The sequence below is a fragment of the Macaca mulatta genome, chromosome 6 (assembly GCF_049350105.2).
Source record: "Macaca mulatta isolate MMU2019108-1 chromosome 6, T2T-MMU8v2.0, whole genome shotgun sequence".
Classification (NCBI taxonomy): Eukaryota; Metazoa; Chordata; class Mammalia; order Primates; family Cercopithecidae; genus Macaca; species Macaca mulatta.
Window position 1 is genome coordinate 157,356,888 of NC_133411.1, and position 14,608 is coordinate 157,371,495.

Here is a 14,608-nt window from a genome sequence, read left to right on the forward strand (position 1 = left end):
AATATATACCTGTGAAACTATTACCACAATCTATGCCATAAACCTATTCATCACCTCCAAAAGTTTCTTCCTGTCTTTTCATTATGTTACGTGTGAGTAGAACACATAAGATCTATTCTCTTAACAAATTTTGTAAATACATTCTACAGTGTTGTTAGATCTCTAATCTTGTATAAACAAGTTTGTACCCTGTGACTAATACCTCCCCATTTCCCAAGAGAGAAAGGGCCAATCTCCAAACTCCTTCTTTTATCAGGAACCTACTCCTCTGATAACAGCATTGATATATTCATGAGGGAGGGCTCTCATGACCTAATCATCTTTTAAAAGTTCCACCTCTCAACACTATTGCATGAGGCATTAAGTTTCTGTATTAGTCCATTCTCACACTGCCATAAAGACATACCTGAGACTGGGTAATTTATAAAGAAAAGAGATTTAATCAGGTCATAGTTCTGTGGGCTGTACAGGCTTCTGCTTCTGGGGAGGCCTCAGGAAACTTACAATCATGGTGGAAGGTGACAGGGAAGCAAGAACATCTTCACGTGGCCTGCGGGAGAGAGCAAGTGAAGGAGGAAGTACTACATGATTTCAAACAACCAAATCTCATAAGAACTCACTCACTTTCATAAGAAGAGCAAGGGGGAAGTCTGCCCCTATGATCAAATCACCTCCCACCATGCCCCTCCTCCAACACTGAGAATTACAATTTGACATGAGATTTTGGTGGGGACACAGACCCCAACCATATGAATTTCCAACACATGAACTTTGGGGAACACATTCAAACCATAACACTTAAGGGTAATTTTAAAAAAATAAGCTTGTTGAATTTCCTGTTTCACTCTTAACCTTTTCACTTCCTCATCACATAAACATGATCTTATGTAGTACGGCACAAATTAAAAATGAACGGTAATGTCCTTAATGTTTAATATTGCTTAATGTTCACTCAGAGTTCATGCTTATGAAAGTGTAAAAGTCTTCAATGCAGGCTTTTGCTTTTGTTTTTTCTTAATCTACCACGATGTGTTGGTTTTGAAATTGCAATTCTCTATGCATACACCTACATACAACATCCATTCACAGAATTTTCTTATGTAACTTGGGAAAAATTAGGGCACTTTGAAAGTGAACTTCAGAAATATCATATGCTAAGAATTCAGCCCTTATAACTTCAACTATCTAGAAATAACTGAGAAGCAGGAAGGAAAAGAGGTCTCTGAACAATCAAATAATAACAGCTAACATTTATAGAGTGTTTACTGCCTGCCAAGCACTGTTCTATCTGGATTACAAACATTACCTCACAAGAAACAAACGAGGGTGAGGATGTGGAGAAATTGGAGCCTTTATACACTGTTGACAATGTAAAACAGTGTAACTGCTATGGAAGAGAGTATGGTGGCTCCTTAAAAAATTAAAAATAGAATTATGTATGATTCAGCAATCCCACTTCTGTATATATATACCAAAAGATGAAAACAAGATCTCAATATGATATTTTCACTCTCATGTTTATTCCAGCATTATTCACAATAACCAAAATGTGGAAGCAACCCAAATGCCCATTGATGGATGAATAGATAATGTGATATACACAGCAACGGAATATTATTCAGCCTTAAAACCTTGAAGACTTCGAACTAAGTGAAATAAGTCAGTCACAAAAAGACAAAGTGTATGAAGCTACTTCTTTGAGGTATTTAATGCAGTCAAACTCAGAAACAGGATGTAGAACTGTGGTTTCCAGGGCTAGGGTAGGAGAAAATGGGGAGCTCTTGTTCAATGGATATAGAGTATCAGTTTTGCAATGAAAAAGTTCTAGAGATCTGCTGAACAACGTGAATATGATTAATACTACTGAACTGTACACTTAAAAATGGGCTCAAAAATTTTTTCAGCTCCCACATAAGAGTGAAAACATACAGTGTTTATCTTTCTGTGCCTGAATTATTTCACTTAATATAATGTCCTCCAGGTTCATCCATATTGCCTCCAATGACAGAATTTCATCCTTTTGTATACATATTTTGTGTATATGTTCCACATTTTCTTTATTCATTCATCTGTTAATGGTAGGGTGAATATAGTTAACGATAGTTTATTGTATATTTTCAAGAAGCTAAAAGGGAGGATTTTGAATGTTTGCAACACAAAGAAATGATAAATGTTTGCAGTGAAGGTATATGCTAATTAGCCTACTTTGATCATTATACATTGTATACCTGTATTGATATATCACTCTGTATCCCATGAATATGTACAATTATTGTGCATTAACTGAAAACTAAAAATGAATGGAAATACATAATTAAAATGGTAACTTTTATGTTATGTGTTTTTAATCACAATTAAAAATACACAAAAAAATAACATAAAGAATGAATTGATAAACAAAATGTGGAATATATATGCAGCGGAATATTATTCAGACTTAAAAAGGAATTAAATTCTAAATACATGCTACAACATGGATGAACCTTGAAGATATTATGCTAAGTTAAAAAATTCAGACATAAAATGACAAATATTGTTATGATTCCACTTATATGAGTACCTAGAGTGGTCGAAATCATAGAGTCAAAAAGCAGAATAGTGGTTGCCAGGAGCTGAAGGGAGGAGAGCATGGGGGATTGTTGTTTAATGAGTTTCAGTTTGGGAAGATAGAAAAGTTATGATGATGGGTAGTGGTGATGTTCGCACAATAATGTGAATGTGCATAATTGCAGTGAACTGTATACTTAAAGTGGTTAAAATGACAAATATGTTATATATATTTTGCCACAATTTTCTTAAAAAATAAGGTATGAGATTATTCATGCACAAATGCAAGACTGGGCTGGTGGGACTACAAGCCTTGCTTTTTGATGCTTGTGCTAATATATACACATCCAAAAATCTAAAAATTAAAAACAATGAGGCAGTGTGTGGTAAATTACAGATGGCCACAAAGTCTTCACTACACCTTCAATTAAGAGGTGGACTCATTCTTCTCTTGAATCTGGGCTGTCTTAGTGGCTTTTTTGGCCCAACGAGATGTGATGGAAGTCACTTCTGGGACTGCAGAGGCTAGATCATATGAAGTTTTGTAGCTTCCTCCTGTTTTGCTTGGAATAGCTCCCTTTTTTCCCATTCTACCTCCAAGTTCTCCCTGACAAAACCCAAACACCATGGTATAAGAAACCCAAATCAGAGGGAAAGCCCAAGTGTAGGCACTCTGATAAATAGCTCCAACTGAGCATCTAGAGATCAGCCAGCCTCAACTGCCATCAATATAACATCTATTAGAGGCTGATATTAACTACAGCCCCAGTTTGACATCTGACTGTAAATGCCAGAGACTGCAAGCTAGGACTGCCCAGCCTACAGAATCACGGCAGATAAAATTTTTAGCCACTAAATTCTGGAGTGACTTGTTATGTAGATACCATAATGATGTCTATTTTAACAAACCTGAGCCTTACAGCTGAAGTGATTGCCCATGGTCTCTCTGCCAGTAAGCAGAGGAACTCACACTTAACCAAGTCTTTCTGGTTCTAAAGCCTACATTCCTGACTACTAAATACACAATTTCTCAGTCAAAACAGCTACAACAGTTGTGTTTTTTTTCTTTTTACCTCCAAAAAAATCCTGTATTTGAATTCATAGTGGAGTTCTTCCATATACCTCAAGTCTAAGGGTGGTAAGAATAACCTTGATATGCATAGCACTTTCTGCAGTTGTGCACTGAACAGGCTCCATAGCCATATGAACTAGTCCTGAGCAAACTCTAACCACTATCCCTAACCAAAACTTCTCTTGAGTATTAGTCATCATTCTAATAAAGGGATTATCTGTTGTTTAGGTACCTAAGGAACTTCAAGGAAGAATAGGGGCTGATACCAGAACTCATGGAAGAATGAGAAGAGATATTTCAGAATTTAATTAAAAATGGGGATTGAAAATTTTAAAAATACAGTAGTTTAAGGTCATTTAGTGTAGGGCAAACTTTCCTGCAGTGGTCAGGGACTCCATGATGATGCCACTGTATAGGAGAAACATTAACTCAGGACATTTTTAATGAAAACCTGTATCATCAAGGTACAAATAAGTCCTAGAGATGAAGGGATACATATTACATGCTCTACCTGAAAATGTTAAAACTAGTTTTGATATCTTATTATATATAACACTCATAGCAGTGAGAAAATATCTTTAACATTTATTACAATGGTTTGTGGTGTGAAATTTTCTAAACTTGAGGTAGGAAACCTTTCTTACTCATGAGTATTCATTTCAGGCCCCACTACAGTGCTTTTTACAAAAGGAGGAATGCTAATAAAATGAAAATCATATTCCATTGAATTAAAAATTCAGGACAATTGTGCTGAAATAAACCTTACTGAATGCCTTCTAAATATACCATGCCCTGCACTAGAAACTTTCGTAATTCCTATTTATTCTTCAGGATAATCTAGGAAACAAACCGACAGAAGCAAATAGCATAAAAATTCATTTTTGTCTTCAATTACAAGAAGAATGTAACAAGAAAGCTGAGATTACAATGAATAGTACATGAATATGATGAGGTTTGGTTTTGTTTGTCCTAACAGAGCTCCAAATCAAAAAACAGATACATGGTTTGACAGGTGGAATGGGATAGCTAAAACTGTGGGTGCCTAAGACAAGCTGAAACCTAAGGTGCAGAACCACACTGGGGAAAGAGGGGAAAAACTAGTAGGTCTGGTATCAATCAAGAAAAGAAGAAGAAACAGGATTCCCAAGCCTTCTTTAGCTTTTTCTTCTCCAGCAGAATAGCCTAGTCAATGCTACGTCTTGTCAAATCGTATCTTACATGGCTTTAATGCACACTAACTTTCCTAAGAAGTATTTGTATCTATTTAAATCTAGCGATTTCAGCCCATATTAATTACATGTATATAAGGTCAATAACACAGGATGTAAAAGGTAAAAATCTCAATTTCAGTCCATCTGTGCAACATTGTGCAAGTCAATTACACTCTCTGAAGACAATTCCTTATCCATTAAACAACAAAAAAGGTGATTAAGTTGATCCTTGCCTACATGTCAGGGTCGTGTAGAGTTTTTAATGACACTCATGTGAAATTCCTTTGGACTGTAAAATACTATTACTTACGTGCAAAGACAATGTCCCGAAATCACAGAAGGGATGACTTAAGATTAACATCTTTAACCGCGCCCCCGTCCTTCCTTTCAAAAAAAAAGTTACCTATTTTCAGTTGAATGATTTTGGTAAAATCTCTATTGGAACCTATCTATTTCGCAAATGGCAAAGGCGAGGTCCGGAGGGTATCCAAGACCCCAGAGAACCAGGGGAAATCAAGACCAAACCACACGGTGGAAACTGGTTCCGGCGCATCAGACTCAGTGCTTCCGGCATGGCGCTTTAGTGTCACGTGAAAGACCAGCACCTCCTAAGCCTTCCGAAATGCCACGCTGAACATGGCTGCCGCGCTTTGATGCTTCTTTACACACATAATATGGACACGGGTTGATGGTCCAGCCCCGGATGACGACACTCCGGAAATGTGCGAGAGGCGGCGGAAGCGGAAGTGCCTCAGCAGTGGGGGCCGGGGAAGTGTCTGTAGCGTCCCTCCCTCTCAACCACAATAACAGACGGAGGGTCGGCGTAGGTGAGGCGGCGGCTGAGTGGGCCTGGGGACCGGGAGCGGGGTGGCAAAGCCAGGAGTGCGTGTGGCAGGGCTGAGGTAGCTGGATGGGGGTTCTGGAACTTCCGACCGCTTAAGCTCGGCCTCTGGCCCCCTTCGGGCCTAGAGCTCCCTGAGAGATCAGGGGTTGAATTTGTAGTTCCTGGCCTTCTAGGACGTGCTTGCGGGGTTTGCCTGCTCCTCTGCCTGGCCCCAAAATCCAGCCTAAAGAACCCTCTCTGGGCCCCAGTTTCCTCAATCAAATGTCTGAGGGTGTTGCACTGGACAGCTTCTGTGACTGTCTCCCACTCCGGGCGTCACGAATTTCATGATTTTAATGTTAAGTCGCTGTTTCGGCCTGTGAAGTGAAGGAGGCCTGTGTTCAGAGTACTGAGGGGATGTCCGTGAGCAGGAAGCAGTGAACACATCTTTGAGAGGCTGCAACGCCTGAGTATCAGGATCCCTGAATTCTAGTTTTACCCCTTCCACCTACACACTGTGTGACCTTGTCTAGGTCCATTAGCCTTTCTGTGCTGCAGTTTGCTTATCTGTGTTGGATGCCTTTGATGTCCGTGCCCTAGCTGTGGAAATAAGATTCTTAACTCCCCTTTTATGGAGCCTTTACGGACCTGAAAAGCATGTTCTCCCTGCACTCTGCACATCCAGAATTTGACTAAAAGATGTCTACCGTGTTTCTTTGCAGACACCAAGCTGGCCAAGGGCATCTGGGCACTTAGGAAGGTTCCTGTGCAATGAGAAGCTCTGTCCAGAAAACTTTGTTTTATACACCTAAACCAACAGTGTAAACCACTACAAAGTGAAAAACAGGAGACCTTAATTTTTGTTGCAAAGTTTCTGTTAACTTGATGGTTTACTTTGGCCAAATCCCTTCCTCTTTCTGAACTTGAGATTTTTTTTTTATCAGCCAAAGGAAGACGTTGGATTAGATCACTGGTTTTTCATCCCCTTGCCCATTCCCCCAGCACAAGTGAAGGATAAAATAATAGTTCTATAAAGCCGTGATTTTCTCAGGGAGGGAGGAGGTCCAGTTTGGAGGGTATGTGTTACATAGGCATAGACTGAAAAAAATCCGCTTGTGATTTTTAACTTTCATTTTGAGAATTAACATTTTAGATTATCTGTAAGCCTTCTTTCCCCTCTTTAAAATGTGTGATGCTGTAATTCTGATATCCTCCTTGGGTAAAGAATGTAGAGTTTTGTGTGCCTCTTTGTTTAAATGGCTGTGTGCCCAGAGGTACACTCTTTATATTTAGTCAAACAGATACTAATGCATAGTAGAGGAGAAAAAGGAACAGCTAGATTCCTGTAATATAGTGAAGTAAAATTGGTAGTATACTAAAATGAAATAAGGTGGTATAGTGAAATAAAATTAAAAAGGAGTTGAAGACCTGGATCCCTGCTTCACACTGGTACATTCTGCCTCTGTGACTTTGGATAAGACATCTAACGTCTCTAGGTCTCACTTTCCTTATCTGTAAAACGAAGGGTTGAACTGGATGATTTCTAGGCCTTTTTCAGCACCATAATCCTGTGGGGGTTTTTTGTTTTGTTTTGTTCGTGTGTGGTTTTTATCTGAGCAGTTTGCTGGATGTGGTGTGGTATTTCCTTAGACGAGAGGCTGTCCTAGTCAGTAGATACACTAGATAGTCTATGATGTCAGTTAAGGTCTGTGAGGGCAAATTAAGTGATATGCAAGGCTACTTTGATATAAGCAAGCTGAAACCAATAGAAACCAAAAGAAAGGCATGAGAAACTTGAAGAGCAGGGAAGCCCTTGACCAGATAGGATCATTGAGAATATTGGGAAATTTTAAGTGAGAGGTGGGTATTTTTCATGAGGATAAAAGTAATTTGAGTTTGGGATGGGAAGGAGATTTGAATTAACAAGATAGGAGGAGAACACTTTTTGGAAACAACTCTGGTTTAAGAATGTGCTTGCAACACCAAGACAAAAGTAATGCTTCCTGTGGCTAAGGTCAGCTAAGCAGGCAGCCACAGAATGACTATAATATACCTAAGGTGGCCATAGACCACTGTGTGGGAGCCTAAATTAAATGGACCATAAACCCTAATTTGTGAAGTAGGGTGTGGTCAGATGCAGTTCTATCAGAGCATCTAGAAGCCTTTCTCCAAGCACGGGGGCATTGCTCTGGAATGCCGGAAGACAGCCACGGTGGCAGAGGACTGACTTGATGATAGGATGTTTAGTGTAACCTGGGAAGTCTGTATCCCAGCCTGAACATTGACACTATTTAATCTTGGGCAAGTGATTTGTCACCTTATCCTCTCTGGTTCTGTTTGTTCATCTTAAAAATTCGGGATCACTGGATGAGCTTTGATGTCTGTGAATATGAACCCCCTGAAATCGTGTATGTATTTCTGCTTGCACGAGTCTAGAAAATAGATGTGCCACTTTCATCATATTCTCAGATGGGTTTGTGACCCACAAAAAATTGAGAACTGTGTGATTAAGTAGTCTCTCAGGTCCTCTTCAACTTTTAACATTCTAGGATTCTATGATTCTGTTATTTCTGACATTTCCTTAAGGTTCAGAGTCTGAGGGTCTAGAAGTTGCTAAGCCTATAGGTAACACCTGGTACTGCAAAGTATAGTCTTTATATATAACACTCTACTCCTTATTTATGCAGGCATAGCTCAGAGATACTGCAGGTTTGGTTCCAGACTACTGCAATAAAGCAAGTCACAAATTTTTTGGTTTCCCTGTGTTTACAGAAGTTATATTTTACAATGTAGTATAATCTATTAAGTGTGTAACAGCATTATATCTAAACTAATGTATATGCCATAATTTTAAAGTACTTGATTTTAAAAAATGCTAACAATTAATCTGAGCCTTCAGCGAGTCATAATATTTTTGTTGATGGAAGGTCTTGTCTCTGTCTTGATGGCTGCTGACTGATCAGGGTGGTGGTTGCTGAACACTGGGGTGACTTGGCAGTTTCTTAGGACAGCAGTGAAGTTTGCCTCATTGATTGGCTCTTCCTTTTAGGAAATATTTTGTTGTAGCATGCGATGTATGATAGCATTTTACTCACAGTAGAATTTCTTTCAAAATTAGACTCAATCCTCTCAAACCCTGGCGCTGCCCTATCAACTGAGTTGATGTAGTATTCTGAATCCTTTGTTGTCATTTCAATAATGTTTACAGCATCTTCACCAGAAGTAGATTTCATCTCATCAAACCACTTTCTTTGTTCATCTATAAGAACCAACCTCTCATCTGTTCAAGTTTTATCATGAGATTGCAGCAATTCAGTCATATCTTCAGGCGTCCATACGATTATAGTTCCACATCTGCAACAACTTCCTCCACTGAAGTCTTTCGTTGTTTTTTATTTCAATCCTGCTCCTTCTATAACCACAGAAGTCTTGAATTACTCAGAGTCATCCATGAGGACTGGATTCCAAACTCTTGTTAATGTTGATCTTTTGACCTCCTCCCATGAGTCACAGGTGTTCTTAATAGCTTCTATTAAGCTATTAATATATCCTTTCCACAAGATTTTGATTTAGTTTGCCCATATCCATCAGAGGAATCACAGTCTATAGCAGCTATAGCCTTAGGAAATTTCTTCCTTTTTTATTTTTTTGAGACAGAATCTAGCTCTGTTACCAGGCTCGAGTGCAGTGGTGCGATCTTCGCTCACTGCAACCACTGACACCCTGGTTCAAGCAATTCTCCTGCCTCAGCCTCCCGAGTAGCTGGGATTACAGGCACGTGCCACCACGCCCAGCTAATTTTTGTATTTTTAGTAGAGATGGGGTTTCACTATGTTGGCCAGACTGGTCTCAAACTCCTGACCTTGTAATCCGCCTGCCTCGGCCTCCCAAAGTGCTGGGATTATAGGTGTGAGCCACCACACCCAGCCAGGAAATTTGTTTCTTAAATAATATGATTTGAAAGTTGAAAGTTCTTGATCTATTAGCTGCAGAATGGATATTGTGTTAGCAGGCATGGAAACAATATTAATCTCCTTGTATATCTCTAAGGGACCTCTTAGATGACTAGGTCCATTGTCAATGAACAGTAAGATTTTGAAAGGAAACTTTTCTGAGGAGTAGATCTTAGTAGAAGTATTTAGTATGCTATGCTGTAAACAGATGTGCTGTCATCCAGGCTTTGTTGTTCCTTTTGTAGAGCACAGGCAGAGTAGATTTAACATCATTCTGAAGGGCCCTACGATTTTCAGAATGGTTAGTAAGCATTGGCTTCAACTTCATGTCACCAGCTGCATTCTCTAACAAGATAATCAGCCTGTCCTTTGAAATTAGGCATTTACTTCTCCCTAGCAGTGAAAATCTGATATGGAATATTATTCCAATGGAAGGCTGTACATACTGAAAATCTGTTGTGTACTGTAGCTCCTTTCCGCCGTTATCAAAGGTCGATCTTGGATAACTTGCAGCTTCTCCATCAACATTTGCTGCTCCACCTTGTGCTTTTCTGTTGTGGAGACAACTTCTTTCCATAAGCTCATGAACCACCCTCTGCTAGCTTTCAACTTTTCTTCTAAAGCTTCCTCACCTCTCTCGGCCTTCATGGAATTGTGGAGACCTAGGGCCTTACTCTGAATTAGGCTTTGGCTTAGGGAATGTGGCTGGTTTGAACTTCTATCCTTACAACTCAGACATTCTGTATATCAGCAATAGGCTGTCTTGCTTTCTTATCATTTGTTTATTCACTGGAGTAACACTTGTAGTTTTCTCAAGAACGTTTTCTTTGTGTTCACAACTTAGCTAATGTTTGGCACAAGAAGCCTAGGTTTTGGTCTGTCTTGGCTTTCAACATGACTTCCTCACTAAGGTTAGTCATTTCTTGCTTTTGATTTAAAGTGAGAGATGTTCAACTCTTCCTTTCACTTGAGCACTTAGAGGCCATTGTAGAGTTCTTAATTGGTCTAATTTCAATATCGTTGTGTCTCAGGAAATAGGGAGGCCTAAGGAGAGGGACAGAGATAGGAGAACAGCTAGCCAGTGGAGCAGTTAGAACGACACCATATTTATCAGTCAAGTTTGCCATCTTATATAGCATGGTTTGTGGTACCTCCAAAACAATTAAAGTAGTAACATCAAAAATCACTGATCATAGATCACCATAACACATATAATAATAATGAAAGGAGAATTACCAAAATGTGACACAGAGACATGAAGTGAGCACGTGCTGCTGGAAAAAGGCACCAATAAACTTGCTTGACACAGTGTTTCCACAAACCTTCAATTTGTGAAAGACACATTATCTTTGAAGCCCAATAAAGTGAAACACAATTAAGGTATACCTGTACTCACCTGTCCCTCATGCTCCATGACTTCTCGGCAAGACTCCCTCCAACTCATCTTTCTCTAATGCCAGTAACTGGACTTTCCCCTCCTTTACTCTTTTTTTAACCTGCTACTGCTTTGTACCTTCTCTGCCTTGTTGAGTTTCTCAAGTGAATTGAAGGCAGGGTGTTTAGTGGCAAGTGGTATTTTGGAGGTAGGATTGAGAAAAGAACACAAGACTAGTGATGGCAATTTTCTCCTCACTTGATTTGGTTCCTCTTCCAACTAAAAAGCGAATAAGAGAAAGGGTGCACATTAAAAAGGGATACCAGCCGGGCATACTGACTCACGCCTGTAATGCCAGTACTTGGGGAGGCCGAGACGGGCAGATCACTTGAGGTCAGGAGTTTGATAGCAGTCTGGCCAACATGGTGAAACCCCGTCTCTACTAAAAATACAAAAATTAGCCGAATGTGGTGGTACATGCGTGTAGTCCCAGCTACTCGGGAGGCTGAGGTGGAAGAATTGCTTCAACCCAGGAGGCGGAGGTTGCAGTGAGCCAAGATCGCGCCATTGCACTCCAGCCTGGGTGACACAGCGAGACTCCGTCTCTCGAAAAAGAAAAAAAAATGATAGCATCACCACTTACTTGGGAGTTTGTGTGAATTTCATGTTTTCTTTCTCATATAGGGAAACCAGGCCCCTATTCATCAGTACCTGAGATGAAATGTTCAGCATAGCCCAGCTGGGTATTTCACTTAAATGAAGATGAAGCCAACTTTAGCTGAAGCAACTTTATTGTCCTTTATCAATTATCAAGACTGAGTAAGGATGGGGGAAAATAAAATTTGTTGACTGAGGAAGCTTTTTATCTCCTGAACATTTTCAGACATCTACTTGAACTTGAGAGGACTGGTAGATTTCTCCTGGCTGTAAGTCCTGTCAGCCTCCTATATATAAGATAAAGATCTTTTCCTTTACCCTAGTGTTCATCTCCACAAGTCCCTTCCCCAAGATAGACTTAGGGCAGGGGTGTCACTATTCCACCTGCCAAGTAAGAACTAAAAGACCTAAGTCTTCAATTCTAGCCATGATATGAATCGTTTCATCTAAAATTTTGTCAGTCCTGCTAATTTAAAATGTAGGCTTTTTGCTAGTTAGTGTTAAAGGATACTGTAGGTTAAGGTTTTTGTCAGCTTCCTGGAGATCTAACCTCAGTGTAATATTGTATAACATCTCTGTGAGTAAATATTTTTTAATTCTCAATAAGTGGAGTTTTATAAATGCAATGATGTTTAAGGTTCTGGGTATTTAGTCTAAAAATTCAAGTATAATTTGTGCACTAAGGCTACTAAATCTAATTCACACAAAAGCACTACATTGTAAAATCCTAAGGAACAATCAAAGGTGGAATCAGCAGAGGAAGATGTTATTAGGTGGTGTGAATTTGATGAAGAAAAAGGAGGAAGAAGGGATTAAAAAAAAAAGAAAAAACTTTTTATTAAAGGAATAAAGAATCAAGAGCATGATCTCCATGAAGAATTGTCAGGATTCTTAAAGCTGAATACGTGCTAAATTATAACAACTGGAGGATTAGTCTGAGCATCTAGGTAATTTGTGGGTGGATTAGTCTTTGCTGGTTAATAGTCGTGTTGAGGCTTTTACATGCTACAGAGTAGCTGTTATATGTGTCACTGGAGTAAAATCTGATTGCATTATTGTCTGGGCTATAAGTTTGTTGCTGAGATCATTGAATGCTGTGGTAGCAAACGCCCCATAGGAGCATGAAATGGTTTTTAGAAGCAGCCTTGAACCTATGGGATGTATATGGAATAATGGAAAGACTGATGGATATTCATACGTTAGATATTTGAGGGTATATTGTGAGCAAGGACTTGTTATCACCTAGAGGCAAGATTTTTTAGCAGAAACATGACTAATAAATCACTACACAAACTGCTATGGAAGCATATGTTAAGTCCCACAGGGAGCTCAAATGAAGGCGTGAGTAGGGGAAGCTTTTACAGAGGACTTACGTTTAAGCTAGATTTTTACAGGCAGTTTTCTAGGCAAAGCAGGGAAGAGAAGGACATTTCCAATCAGAGTTAAAAGCATATTAGGAATGAAACACCAATGGTTGTTTGGGGGAACGAAGAAGATACTGGTCTGCTAGAGTGAGTATACTGAGAGCAAGTGGTAAGGATTGGAAGAAGATAAGACTGGAACATCTGGTGTTTTTAGATTAGATTGGAAATATTTTATCCTCTGAACCAGGATTTCTTGTAGGCCGATTGTTTTGTTTTGTTTGGCAATGTATATTGTACTTCTTAAAAACAATCTGAAAATGTCAAATGATGGCGAATAATATGAAATGAAAAGTAAAAGTTCTTTTCTGCTTTCCTAAACCTCTGTTACCACTCCTCAAAGGTTACCAGTTAATGTTTTGTTGTCATCTTTCATAAAATGTTGTACGCAGACACAGTATATTTGTCTTTTTTATCATACTTTTTAAAAAAAAGTTTTAGGGGGGTAATCTTTTTAATTTTTAAAATTATGTTGTTGTTAGAATCATACTTTAGATGTAGTCTATGTTTTGCTTTTTTCACTTAGCACTATAAATCAGAGGGCTGTTTTAAAAAGATAACTGCAGCTTCAGTGTGGAGTATACCATAGTAAGCATTTATTCAGTAAATTACTTATGGCAGGCATAGTGTCTGCTAAGCTTTTCCTCGACCCTGAGGATACAGTGATGGGTATCATTTAGGAAGCCATTTCAGTAGCGCACATGAATGTTATTAACTCCCAAAACTAATGGGAGTGGATGTAAGAACTGTACTGAGATAAAATTGATAAGAATAGCCAATCAGTTGTCTGTGGGAAATGAGAAATCAGAATATATTTAGGATGATTTCAAGGTTTATAATTCAGGAATTTAGTAAAACACATTAGGAAAATAGGTATGTTTATTTGCATATATCTGTGTATTTTGTTTTGGGAAGGGGGAGGGTTCGTGATATGAAGCGTTCATTTTGGACATAATGTTTTTGGAGGATGTTCAAGTTATTGACGTGAAAATTTCTGATAAGCAGAGGAAATAAAGTTCAGAGCTCAGGAGAGGTAAGAAGTAGAGTTGGAAATTTTTTTCTTTTTTTGCTTTTCTTTGTGTGTGTGTGTGTGTGTATATATATACACATATATATATATATATATATATATTTGTAGTAGCTAAATCCTTGCGAATGGGTACAATTGGCCATGGAGAAGAGGGCTCGAGGATGAATTAGCAAAGGAGACTGAGCAGTGGTCATAGAGGAACCACAAGGATGGAGAATGTCACTTTGGGAGCCAGAGGATGAGATGGTTTCAAAGGAGTGGTCAGCAGTGTCCCATAATACAAATGGGTCAGATGGGGAAGCACTGGAAAGAGGCTATTGGATTTGTTGACTATATGTTCAGTGTAACCTCAGAGGTTTCAGGAGCTATCATAAGATGGAAAAATTCATTTGGAGCAGGCAGGGCAGTAAACAAGAAAAGGTGTGCAGTAATATAATCAGAAGCAGGTGAGTTTATTTATAGCTTTTCTTTTAGCTTGGGCAGTTCTGAGTATGCACTTTATTTTTCCAGAGGCCTGTT

The 14,608-nt window shown here is 39.0% G+C and overlaps 1 protein-coding gene and 1 long non-coding RNA gene across 7 annotated transcripts in view; one reads left to right on the top strand and one right to left on the bottom strand.

Moving 5' to 3' along the window:
• LOC106998993 (uncharacterized) overlaps positions 1 to 5,384 on the bottom strand; it is a 95,952-nt gene extending 90,568 nt beyond the window's left edge. For 2 of the 3 annotated variants that reach the window (XR_013418204.1, XR_013418202.1), the window contains exons 1-2: positions 5,141 to 5,384; positions 407 to 550 (exon numbers count right to left, since the gene is read on the bottom strand). This is a non-coding gene — a long non-coding RNA (uncharacterized LOC106998993). The remainder of the gene's footprint in view (positions 1 to 406; positions 551 to 5,140) is intronic. The other variant, XR_013418203.1, reaches the window with a different exon arrangement.
• A 191-nt stretch (positions 5,385 to 5,575) lies between these two features.
• FBXO38 (F-box protein 38) overlaps positions 5,576 to 14,608 on the top strand; it is a 58,711-nt gene continuing 49,678 nt past the window's right edge. For all 4 annotated transcript variants that reach the window (XM_015141202.3, XM_015141205.3, XM_001104379.4 and 1 more), the window contains exon 1: positions 5,576 to 5,657. The gene's annotated coding sequence lies outside the window, so the exon portion shown is untranslated. The remainder of the gene's footprint in view (positions 5,658 to 14,608) is intronic.